General features: G+C 46.6%; 1 protein-coding gene and 1 long non-coding RNA gene across 5 annotated transcripts in view; both read left to right on the top strand.

Annotated features, from left to right (window-relative positions):
- LOC149347777 (uncharacterized) overlaps positions 1-5706 on the top strand; it is a 101151-nt gene extending 95445 nt beyond the window's left edge. The window contains exons 5-7 of the long non-coding RNA XR_016292630.1: positions 2055-2247; positions 3033-3129; positions 5534-5706. This is a non-coding gene — a long non-coding RNA (uncharacterized LOC149347777). The remainder of the gene's footprint in view (positions 1-2054; positions 2248-3032; positions 3130-5533) is intronic.
- LOC149347775 (uncharacterized) overlaps positions 1-12062 on the top strand; it is a 240320-nt gene that overhangs the window by 191686 nt on the left and 36572 nt on the right. The gene's annotated exons all lie outside the window — the stretch shown is intronic.

Genomic DNA, 12062 nt, shown 5'->3' with positions numbered 1-12062 from the left:
GTAGGTATGTTATAAAATGCTGAGTTCGAATATGCATTGAGATTTCATATATCTCTCTTGGAAGGAAATACTTGGCAAAATAACATATCCCAGTTAGGTCATATCTTACTAGCCTTTATAGAAATTTATCAGTTAAAAAAATCTCTACAATAAGCAGACATCTTGAAATGCCCACAGCAAGTTCTAAAGCTAAACAAAACGCCTATAAAGTCATTCTGTTGTAGGCAAATAACAAGCCAGGAAAGAACAAACAATGCTGGAGTAATGTGGCAGTAATTAGCTCACACTTGGCCTAATTGCTAATCTATCGTGTCTAAAGGAAAAAGAAAAGTTTGGGACGTGCAGTGGACATTCGGAAATGTCTACATATTCATAAAGCCTTTTTTGAACTAAAAAATTCCTATAAAGGCCCGTAAGATATGACCGTAAGAAATAGGAATTTTGCCAAAAATTCTCTCTTCCAGGTGAGATTTTAAATCTAAACACACATTTGAGCTCAGCAGTCCTTAATAGCTCTGCGTGCCAGGTTTCAGTACGCTATGTCGTCAAAGGAAAACAGGTAATTACTTTTAGGAGATAATCAGCTTGTGCATAGATATTTCATTTGCTTTAGTTTCCTGGAAGGAGCGGCGATCTTAAACTATAATATCGCAAAAACTTACAATAAAATTCTTACTCTGTGCTTTGACGCATTTTGTGATGCACTCATCATTGTTCTCACGCCTGAGAACGAAGGCTGAAGTTTTTATTTAATTTCTTGGGCTCCTGTGAGTCCTTGTCTGGACAAAGACTCACCAAAGACACCCAATTTTTGAAAGAAATTATACCATGTGTTTGGCGCATGATGGTCCGAGTTCCTTATGCGTCATAAAACCCAGTACAATATAATACAATGCGATTCTAATTTCTACTTCTACTCATTTTCGCTGTGTCAGTCTCAGTAATTTTCAGTCATTCTTAGTTCAGCGTCTACCTCCTCTCCACTACAAGTGGAGAGGGTGGCGTAAGTGGAAAGAGGGGTTAATCCAGAACAGCTGGAAAGTAGTTGGTATGGCGCCTTGCCAGGTTTGAAATGCGAGGGGGGGGAGGGGGGGGTTGGGAGCGAAGGACGTTTGGCAGATATCTGAGGCAGAGGCGGCTGGAGCCAGGTGCGGGCACCTGAAAGGTGTGACGACGGTGGGCACCTGGTGTACCCTCCAACGGGATTTCTGTGCTATCACACAATGAAAGCATTGAATGCGAGAGGCATAGCACCATGTTTGGAAGCACTGTCTTTTTTCTGTCTAAACAGGAGGGTAAAGATTGCAAAACTCGGCAGACTTACTAACGCAACGCAATAAACAATGGAACCAAGAAAGTACAGGCTTTGTGACAAGTATATAGCTGAGGGGTTTGCATTCTAAGCTGTGTAGTGGGGCTCCTGTAGCATTCGTGGGATTCGTACCCATCGGAGTGGCGAGAATCGAAAATCTTGCCTTCAGCCGTGCTGCAACGATGGGGATGCATTACGAGCCACCCGGTGCAGCTCGTAAGCAAACTTTTGGCAAAAGTTGTACGTATTTTGCCCCGCTTACTATGAATACTCGCTTCTAGACAAACTTTTACGAAGCAACGGTGTAAAATTGTCGAACATGTACACACTAACGCTATTCGGCAGGGATGTCTGAAACTGTATGTCGTTCATGTCTTGCATCTGCTTTTTATTAGTTCAATATCGTATCTCTTGCCTTGGCACATGCAATCAAGAGCTCGAGTACAGTCATCGTTTTGTAATTAGGGTTGGGCTTTTTTTGGCGAGCATAGCTCTCGGACCGCTATGCCCTAGAGACGGTCATTCTGCTTGCGTCGCGTCTTGGCGGCTCCTCCCAAAAATCATGGGCGGCTGCACCTCTTTCCGAGGACTCAATGCGTAATGTATTCTTATGTGCGAATGTAACAAAACACACCTTACTGGATGGATCATTGGGCTGAGGTGGTAGCAAGGTGTCAAAATGCAGGACGTTGAGCATGGCAAGAGAGGGACACTGTCGCACCTGTTCTGTCTCAAACTGCAGGGTTGCCTGCTACTGTCTCCCGTCAGGCTCGCACATTCCTCGCCGCAGAAGCCCGGGGCGACTCACAAAACTGAAGAAACCCGGCTGAGCGCCAGGGACGCATTCGTCGCGTGGGTGTCAGCCACGACTCCGACGAGCCCACCTCCGTCGCCCTGACAGCGTGGGCCGGGCGGGGAAGAGGAAGCCATTCCTGGTAAGTAGGACTGCCACCTTGGTTGCGCACGTGACCTACCCATTAACTGCTACCTGCCATTAACTGCTACCTGCCAGGGTGGCAGGGTGTGTGGGGACATTAATGCCGATATAAAGACAAACAAGGATTCCTTACCACTTAAGTAGGAGAACCCCCAATTCCTCTCGCTCGTAACGCCTCTTACGGCTGTGTCAACCTCGCGAAATACTTGCATAGAAGTCGTCTTTGAGAACCAGGCATTGGAGCAGCAATTCGAGCAAATATCTTTTTCTCCGACCACAAAGCTTCCTTCATGACAATCAAGAACCGCTAGTGGAGTGCTTCTTGAGGAACCAATATATGTGAAAAGTAACAAGTTGCCTGTAATTGCAAATTGATGTCTTGTTCGAATTCTTTGCCTCAATCTATTGAAAAGCTGAAACAGCTGATGAGCGGCGCTCTAATTTCGCATTAGTAAGTAATCTAATCCTCGCCAATTTCTTGTTGTGCTCATCACTTCTGCCCGCTAACGGTCAGGACTATATTTCCTTTTCCTGCTTATCAGCTTGCAGAAGGCAATGTCGCCGCAAAAAACCAGCTGCGGTATCCTTGTTGTAGTGAGCGAGAACAAGCTGATCAGGGACTATCTGAATGGAACCCAGCTATCTGCAAAATCGGATCATGAATTATTTCCTTTCGACAATGCTTTCGACAACAGCTTATGGGCCTTTGCCCTGCTTCGGGCGTTGTCAGGATGATGTGCCTTGGAAGCGCCATGCGGCTCCAGATAGTTTATTCTTGTGCAGATGGTGTGGCCCTGAAGCCGGTCGTGTACAACCCCTTCGTCGCGTGCACGGGCTCCTTCCTCACTGTCTCCATGCATCAGTGAAGACTGCTCTTCAGGTAAGCGAAAGTTGGTGTGAGAGAAGTTGTGGGTTGCTGGACTCATTCATGCGTGCATGAAGGAGGTAAGAAAACAGTAAGCAACGATGAGCCACGAGGCAGCGATCTACAAAATGCGCAAGAGATAATACATTGGACACCTTTAACATACACCTTATACCGTGTCAGCGGCACCCTTACTGAAGTACCAGGAGCCCGCGGCCAGTCAATGCGCATGCGCAAATCGCTTTGACGGCGCCAGATGTCGCCAAGTACCCGTCAGCTGCACGCGCGCCTGCAGCATCACGACAAATCTGCGCGTGTTCACCGCCGGTGGGAGGGCTCCCAGTACTCCGGTAGCGGTAACAGGGTACACGGTATGCTAAAGGTGTCTATTTTTGTCGCAAGACCTCTCTAGTCAGCAACTTTGGTTTATCCATGTACAGCCAGTAAGTGAGTTGACGCAGTCTTCCTTGCCTTCATATAAGGTCTGCGAACTCTGGTATACAGGGTGTCCCAGCTAAGTAACGAAGGTTTTAAACAAGGCGGAAATATCTTGGATCATGGAAACCATGCGTGTCGTATTGAGACGCGTAGCCTAGTCTTAAGCAACATTCGTGTCTGCAGGCGACTCCAATTCACTGTTCTCTGGTAGTGAGAGATGAGTGGGGTGGTGGGTAGATGATCTCAGCGCGGGAGTCTGCAGTGAGATCAGCAGCTCAGTAGCCTTTTTGCCATAGTTGGCAACAGAGTTTCAATTCCAAAGATGATGATCATTTTGAAAAACAGCTGGCAGAAATGCTTGCACCAAGATACCATACACGCATCTTTATTCACTGGCCTTGTAAGAGAGCCCGGGAAATAAAGTTCCCATGCGACACCTGCTGGCGTATATCCCACGCACACTCAAAAAGCCCCGTCGGGAACAGCGCTCGGGAAAACAGCCGGCTTAGTTCTGCGTAAACGTCTTGGGACGGTGAAGCAGCACTGCTGAGGACATGGTAGCTATGCAGAGGTGAACAAATGTCACATTTCCCCATGTTCCTTTCCGATGTCCACTTTACTCGTGACATCAATATTTAAATATTTCGCTTCTTGGTCGGTACTAATCATTTCTGGAGAGCAAAAATACTACTACGTGGTCAATACAACTCAAATCGAGCACTCAGTTGGTTATGCTGTCCTAGGATGCTTGTTTTAAAACCTAGGTTGCTTTCAGCTGCGACACCCAAACACATATTTTCTATTTTAGCTCCAAAACGCTGATGTGAAAATGAAGTTCTTTAATCGTGACAGCGAAATCACGCGCTTGCTTTGGCCGTTACTGTCGTCACCAGCATCCCACTACAGTCTGCACTAAGCTGCCCCTGGCTCACTCAGGGCTCATCAGTTCATCCCTCGCATAGATCCCCACCCATGCTGGTGCCTGGACACATGATCTTGTGATTATTTTTTGTACAGTCTGATACAACTTAGTTCATGGCCGCCACACACTGCTGCTCTGCAACAAAGAAACAGTGCGCTGCTAAGCCCTTTGTACTTGTTTTTTCTTCTAGCTTGTTCTTGCCAGATAGAAACATTAAAACGTTAACTTCGTTTTCTCGTCAAATGTTTAGGGAAATCCCCCAAGGTGGAGTAGATTCGTGATAAGGGAGTGACTGCTCATTGACATCCACCCAAGCTAAGCCATACGGCGACAAAGGAAAGCTATACAGCTTTCTGAAACTTCTCAGAAGAAAAATTCGTCCTGGTCCGGGGTTCGAACCCTGGACCACTGCTTCACAGGAGCAGTAGCTCTACCAGCTGAGCTAACCAGAACGGCAAGCTTATGGTAGGGCGAGAGCGAATTCATCAATAACTCCAAGTGGGAACAGTGTGTGTGAAATGTTTAGGGTAATCCCCAAAGGATGGGAATAATAACTCGTAGCTTTCTTTTGTCGCCACATGGCTGCGCTTGGGTGGATGTACACGAGTAATTACTCCCTTATTAGAAATCTACTCCCGCTTGAGGGATTCCTCTAAAAATTTGACCAACACTGTTCCCACTTCAAATTATTGATCACATGAGCACTACCATAAGCTTGCCGTCCCGGTTAGCTCAGTTGGTAGAGCAACTGCTCTGGTGAAGCGGTGGTGCCGGGTTCAAGCCCCGGACCAGGATGAATTTTTCTTTAACTGCGAAATTTCTTAGAAGCTGTATAGCTTTGTAGGCGTATGGCTGCGCTTCGGTGGATGTCAGTGGGTGGATGTCTCCCTTATTACAAACATCGTTTTCTGCTACGATTGTTATGCGGTGCGATGCGCCACCCTTTTGGCCATAGTGTTCTGTTGCCAACTGCTGTTTCTTTTAAGTACCATCCTGCTATGTAATCGGAGTTGCTAGCAGTATGTTAAGCACTCTGTTCGCGTTCTTTTTCTCTTGAAGCATCGAGAACAGGCAGCGAGGAAGCCCCCGGAGCTAGGAGAGCACAAGCAGACAGAGAGGCCACAGAGTATGAAATGTGTTCGTCACGTGGGTGTAAACCGCGACGCAAGCGCCCTCATTCGCCTCATCTCATTCCCATAAAGAGGATGGGGGGCGAGGGCAGGAAGCTGATCCCGGTGAGTTGTAGAACCTTTAGGGGACACTTAAGTCCCGCCTTAAGGCTATGATGAAGACTTATCACTTAGCAGACACGGACGCTGTTGTCTCTTTTAACCATCACACAACAGTTAACCTAGCTATAAAGTATAATGCGACATTATTGATACGTCCATCGATACCACCCGAAACACTGTAAGACGAACGGTTGCTCACAGTTGCGGTGCAAATTTTGTTGAGAATACTGCCGACGCATTGAGGTTAGCTAGTTATTGTTTATTTGCTTTAACGTCCCAAAGCGACTCAGGCTATGAGGGACGCCGCACCGGAGTCCTCCGCTAACCGACTCGGGCTATGAGGGGCGCCGTACCGATGTCCACTACGGTGTCCCTCATAGCATGGATCACTTTGGAATGGTGAAGCCCATAAACCATAAACTAGCTGACCTCAACGGGGCGGCAGTAATCCCGTCAACATTTGCACCAAAATTACGAGCAATTGTTCTTCGTACAGCGTTCCAGGTGGTGTCATACAATTTTCCTTTGCACATAGCCCACGTTTTAGTTAAGTTGGGGGCTAGCTTGAGAACAGTGCATCAAACTGATGAGCAGGCCTTCCCAGACTACCTTTTCCTTAAGGCGCGGTTCAGGTATTCACCTAGGTGTCGAAGTACGCAAATTCCGTTCCTCGAAAAACAATTTTCGTAATGAAATTGTGACGCATCCATTAAACGCACTCCGTTGTGAGTGGTGTCATAGGGTTTCCCTTTTCTATATAGCATCCGTTTTTTAGTCAGTTTGGAGGCCAGCTCGCGATAGGTATACGAACAGTGTGTCTGCGTGTTTCACTTGGACGTTTGTGGATTCAGCTTTTGTGGAATCGGCGTTCTGAAGCGTGTGTTCGTTTCATTTTTCGGTGCACTACCTGCGTCGAGGTCGAATGCTCAGGTAACACACTGTTTTCGCCTTCTCAGCACGAAGCAGACCTAAGTGCTTTCTGAATGTTTTTTACAAGCTTATGTAGCCGCGGATGTCGTTTGCAGTTTAGTGAACATTCAGACCTCAGTTTTTTTATAAATGATGTGTATTACATCACAAAGAGGCATTGAGGCGCACAATGAGAAAGCACGATCGCGCGAGGTTAGAGGAAAATCGTGCGTGAGACCATGCAACAGCTCCCATGGTCGAGAGAGCTTTCTAGCCCTTCCAGTAGCAGTAATCTCCATATGGCTCTCTGAGTGCACATGGTCCGGCACAGCACGAACGATCTAGGTTTGTAGGTGTGGCGCATTGAGTGCCCACGCCCACGATTTGCCAGCAAATTAATCAACGCGTTTCTTCGCGAACGACTACATGCTTAACAAACATAGGTCCAGGCCGGCTGAAAGTATTTGCCTCCTCTGTTATGTTGTTCTAGCACTCGTCGATATGTTCACATCCCGCCGTCTATTCGCTATCGGAGAGCTAGCATATGCACTGAATTGTAAAAACACAGAAAAAGATTATCTATTTTAATTTCAAAGCAAATCGCCCATAAAGCGTCGTAAAAAATCAGTGCAAAAAGCGAAAGCTGTGCACAAGTCCACGTCATGGCATGTAGCTCGGGTTGCATAGTGAAAAAAATAGCTGTGGTTCAACTACTGCTGAACCTGGTTAGAGAGCGAAAGCTATGCCGTATCCGACAACTATAAGCGGCTTGGCGTTAGTTACGTTGAGTGCGTTCCGTTCACTGCATAGGCAGTGCACCCAACTGCCACCCTGGCTGGTGGCATTTAATGACTGATCACGAGGGTTTGCTTACCCAATGAATGCTGCGGCAACTGCTGCGTGTCTGCCCCAAAGTTTTCAGCGCTAACGCTTGCAGCCCACATCTGTCACTACCGCCACATAGCTTAAAGCATGACCGGGCTGTCCACTGTTCCGAGAGGGCAGTTATGTGCCTTTCCTCTGTTTTACAGCTCCCGTTCGATTGGGTTTCCAATGGATTTCGTAGCTTAAAGCGCGGCTAAGGTGTCCACTGTCTCAGGGATCCAGTTATGCGCCTTTGTTCCTTTTGAAGCTCAAGGTCATTTGAAGGTCAAAGCTGGGTACACGGCGATCCAAGCACGAGGTCCCGTAGTTAAGCTTTCGCTTCAAAAAGGTTGTCTACCTTGGCTACGGGAGCTGTTTTGGTCGAACCCCAATGTCGTACAAGGATGGGTAGAAGTGTCCCCTGGACCGGTGCCCAGCTTCTGTCTTTAAGCATTATGTGTGGTGTGGCAGCAAACGTTCTCGCGCTTGTAACCGCCTTGTGGTTTTCTTCTAGAGCGAAAGCACTACTACTCGAGGTACAAAGAGTTTCGCCTGGCTTTGCGCGTTTTACCTTGAAGCCAAAACAAGGTCAAAGCAAGCACACATGATGAAGGCTAACAATATATGACGGTATCTTGCTGCAGATAGCCATGATATGTCTGTATGTTATGGTCCCAGCTAATGACCAGCAACCATGTGACCAGTGAAAAGTAGTCACTTGACCTTTGTCCTTAATCTTATTAAACCTTCGACCTTGGCCTTTATAGCTGAGATTCGTATTTCATGATGCGATGTTATGCGAGGACGTAGCAATTGCGTCGCACCATTGTTCGCTATAAGTACTGCCGGCTTTGCCTTCGCTTATTTACTAGGCTCAGCCGGGTTGAATGAACCTTTTTAATTAAGGGTCTCGCTCGCATTTCGCACTACTGAATTTAAGGTATTAAGTTTAAACTACACTATCGGGCACCTTTGTGCTGTGTTTTGAATTTCGTAGTTTTATTTTCAGTAATTCCATGTTTATATTCTAGGTGGGAAGAATGTAGCGCTGACAATCCAGTGGACATCACGAAGGATCATGAAGCTGGGCCTTGCTCAGGGTAAGTTTCCGTTACCACCTTACAAACTCTTAATAGTAGCATTGATTAAAAAAATGAGGTGCTGCAACGTACAGTCTTTGTCAAAAGTTTAGAGCCCAGGGGATCTGCTCCTAAGCCTTGTAGTAGGGCTCCTGAAGCATTCGTGGCAGCCCTACCCATTGGTGGAGGCTGGACCAGCAATCATCTTACCTTCAGGAAATTTGGATCGCTGGAGATGCATTACGAACCGCACAGTGTGGCTCGGAAGCAAACCCCCTGGGCTCCAAGCTTTTGGCCAAGGCTGTTCGTGGTTCCCGCACGCATCGTAGTGTCCTCGCCGAGGTTACAACTTACGCAACAGTGAAACAGCATTCCACATTTCTAACGAAACGCAGCAGTCTTAACCCAACACCGGGCAGCGGTTTAGTTTTCTCTGCCGACCCAACACGGCGGGTCTAGTTGTGGGAGTGCCGAGAGATGGCGCTGCGCATAGCTACCACATTTTTGAATGCGTGTTTTCTTTCAAATGATGCTTTAGACAATGGCATACATGGAGCACCTCGTGGTGTTCACCTGCGACCGCTATTGTATTTATAATTGAATTTGTTATTGACTCTTTTTTTCTGTTTCATCCACGTAACTATGATTTAGCTGTGTATGAGGTCATGTTAGGCACGAAAAAACTGCAGTATAACTGACGATATGTGGTTTGTTGCAATTTTACCTCCGCAAGCAGGTTGGTTTAAGTACTGTATTGAGTTGAACTACTTATCAGCGTTTATATTGCAGCTTTTCTATCCTTCACGTGGTCTAATGGTCAACTACACATCACAACATTCCTTGCTTGATGAAACCGAAGCTGCATGAGGGAGAACAAATTGAATTTAGGTTATTTAGTGGTGTAGGCAAAAACCACATTAGTATTCATGTATTCTAAGCCCCAACACATCATTCGAAATAAGGACGCAAGAAATAAAATTAGGTGTTCAACCGGAGTACAAAGAGCCTAAAGTGGTCGAAATTTCTGGACACCTTCCCTACGGCGTCTCCCATAGCCTGAGTCACGTTGGGACGTCAAACCCTCATAAACGATAAGCGTAAACCAGGTTCAGTCCCAACCACGGCCGTTTTTCGATTTTAAACGCAAAAAGCGTGCTTGTCATGTCCGATGTGAGCGCAGGTTAGTCCATGCCCAGGATGGTCTAAATATTGAGGCCTCCGTCGTGGCGTCCCTTTCTGACATTAAACATCACAGGTTGCAATGTAACTTGATCACCATGCTGCTTCCACCTATTGCGTCTTGGTTTATTTTTCATATTCGGCGAAAGTTACTTTGGACGTCAGTTATATTGGCATGAGCCTTGCTCCGTGCGCTGAAGAGCAACCAAAATTTTGCGAACCCTTTTCTATGGTAACATTGATAACTTCGTGTATAGAGCACATCTACTGCCTCTTCAATGGCTAGATTTCCGACAATGTCATTGTGGAGGCTCATATTTATGTTCTCGTTGCCAAGGCTAACCTGTCGTCTGCAATACCTGCGTCGCATGTCCAAGCAGCCTTCGTTCTAGATAGAAAAAGCAAGTGCTGCGGAATCCAGGTGCTAAGCAGATGGTTCTGCGCTTGACCCTTGCATAGGCAGCTGGGCTTCTTAGGAGGCGATATACAATAACGCTAGCAAAGGGAGAGGTCTTCGTCGCACTTGATGACCGGATTCGCAGTAGCCTTCTGGCAATAAGCATAATTAATAGCAGGCAAGTACTGAGTCACCGCGCCGTCAGCAGTGATTAGAGTTAGAGAAGCTCAAAAAAGGACGATCTGCTATGTGTTGAATGTTGTGGCACATACGAAGTTCAGGCGTCATTTAACAGCTGCCAGATAAGTGAGTTTCTCTCTCGCATGCCTGTTAATGGTCTGGTTTATGGGAGTTCCCAAAGCGATTATTCAGGCTAGGAGGGACGCCGTAATAAATGGCTCCGGAAATTTTGACCCCCGGGGTTCTTTAACGTGCACTGACATTGCACAGCACAAGGACCTCTAGAGTTTCGATGGGTTCGAAATGGGGCCTCAGCATTTCGCCTCCATCAAAACTCTAGAGGTCCCTGTGCTGTGCAATGTCAGCGCACGTTAAAGAACCCCGGGGGTCAAAATTTCCGGAGCCATTTATTACGGCGTCCCTCCTAGCCTGAATAATCGCTTTGGGAACTCCCATAAACCAGACCATTAACAGGCATGCGAGAGAGAAACTCACTTATCTGGCAGCTGTTAAATGACGCCTGAACTTCGTATGTGCCACAACATTCAACACATAACAGATCATCCTTCTTTGAGCTTCTATAACTCTAATCACTGCTGCCGCCGCGGTGGCTCAGTGATTATGGTGCTCGGCTGCTGACCCGAAAGACTCGGGTTCGATCCCGGCCGCGGCGGCTGAATTTCTTTGGAGGAAAAATTCTAGAGACTTGCGTGCTGTGCGATGTCAGTGCACGTAAAAGAACCCCAGGAGATCGAAATTTCCGGAGCCCTCCACTACGGCGTCTCTCATAGCCTTAGTCGCTTTGGGATGTTAAACCCCATACACCAAACCAAATCTAATCACTCCTGCATTGACAGGAAGGGTTTCGAAACGTTGATTTTGGCCTTTTATACCATCAGTACGGTACACTACTTGGAAGCTCGATTCGGTACAGTTGAACTGCTGCCTAACTTTTTTCATGTGCCTTTCCTACGAGGATGAATGTTCTAAATTGTTTCGTAGTATTGCCTAGAGCAAAAGCTGGCACCACCCTCCGTGCGAGTTTCTTATAGGACCATTTTTAAACCGCACCACTCAGCCAATATGCTGCCTTTCAAAGCTTCACAGCACGAGAGTCCCAGCGCGGAGATCTCTACGCTATAATATCCATGTCCAAATATACGCTATAATATTCATCAACAATACTGTTGAAAATAAAAAGATAACACACCCGGTAAGAGCTAATATTTGCAGAATGTAAACTCAGTTATTAGGCTTAGTTAACCGTGCAACCTACCTCTCCCCCGTACCAGGAATTGCCTCCAGATGCTGCCGTCAAGTATTTCATATGCACTGAATAAGTTTTTAACTTCCATACACAAACTCTGATTTTTATCGGAAATGTCTTTCGGGCATGTTTACTTGATGTAAAGATTTTCCTTTGTATTTTTTCATCCCCGTCTTTCGTTTAGCTTTTTTTATTTGTTATCGTGTGGTTCCTGTTGTTCCGCTTGCCATCTGTAGGTAGTGTGGATGGGGGTGGCAGTCAAGCTGCATCACACACAGCGTTTTTCCCGCTCCTCTCACCACAAGTCATTCGTCAGTCTTCTACAGTTGTGTGGCGAAAAAGCGGGAACATATTAATTTCCCTTTACCACGAGAACGGAAGTACTGACTAGCATTGTGTATATATACATAATGTATACTGGCGGCCTACCCCTAACCTTTCTCTTCTTTGACTCCCCCCTTTATTTTCCTTCTCCCTTTCC

This window comes from Amblyomma mixtum, chromosome 4, assembly GCF_055824585.1.
Source record: "Amblyomma mixtum isolate Tamu chromosome 4, ASM5582458v1, whole genome shotgun sequence".
In the NCBI taxonomy this organism is placed as follows: Eukaryota; Metazoa; Arthropoda; class Arachnida; order Ixodida; family Ixodidae; genus Amblyomma; species Amblyomma mixtum.
This window is presented reverse-complemented; position numbering and strand designations above follow the sequence as displayed.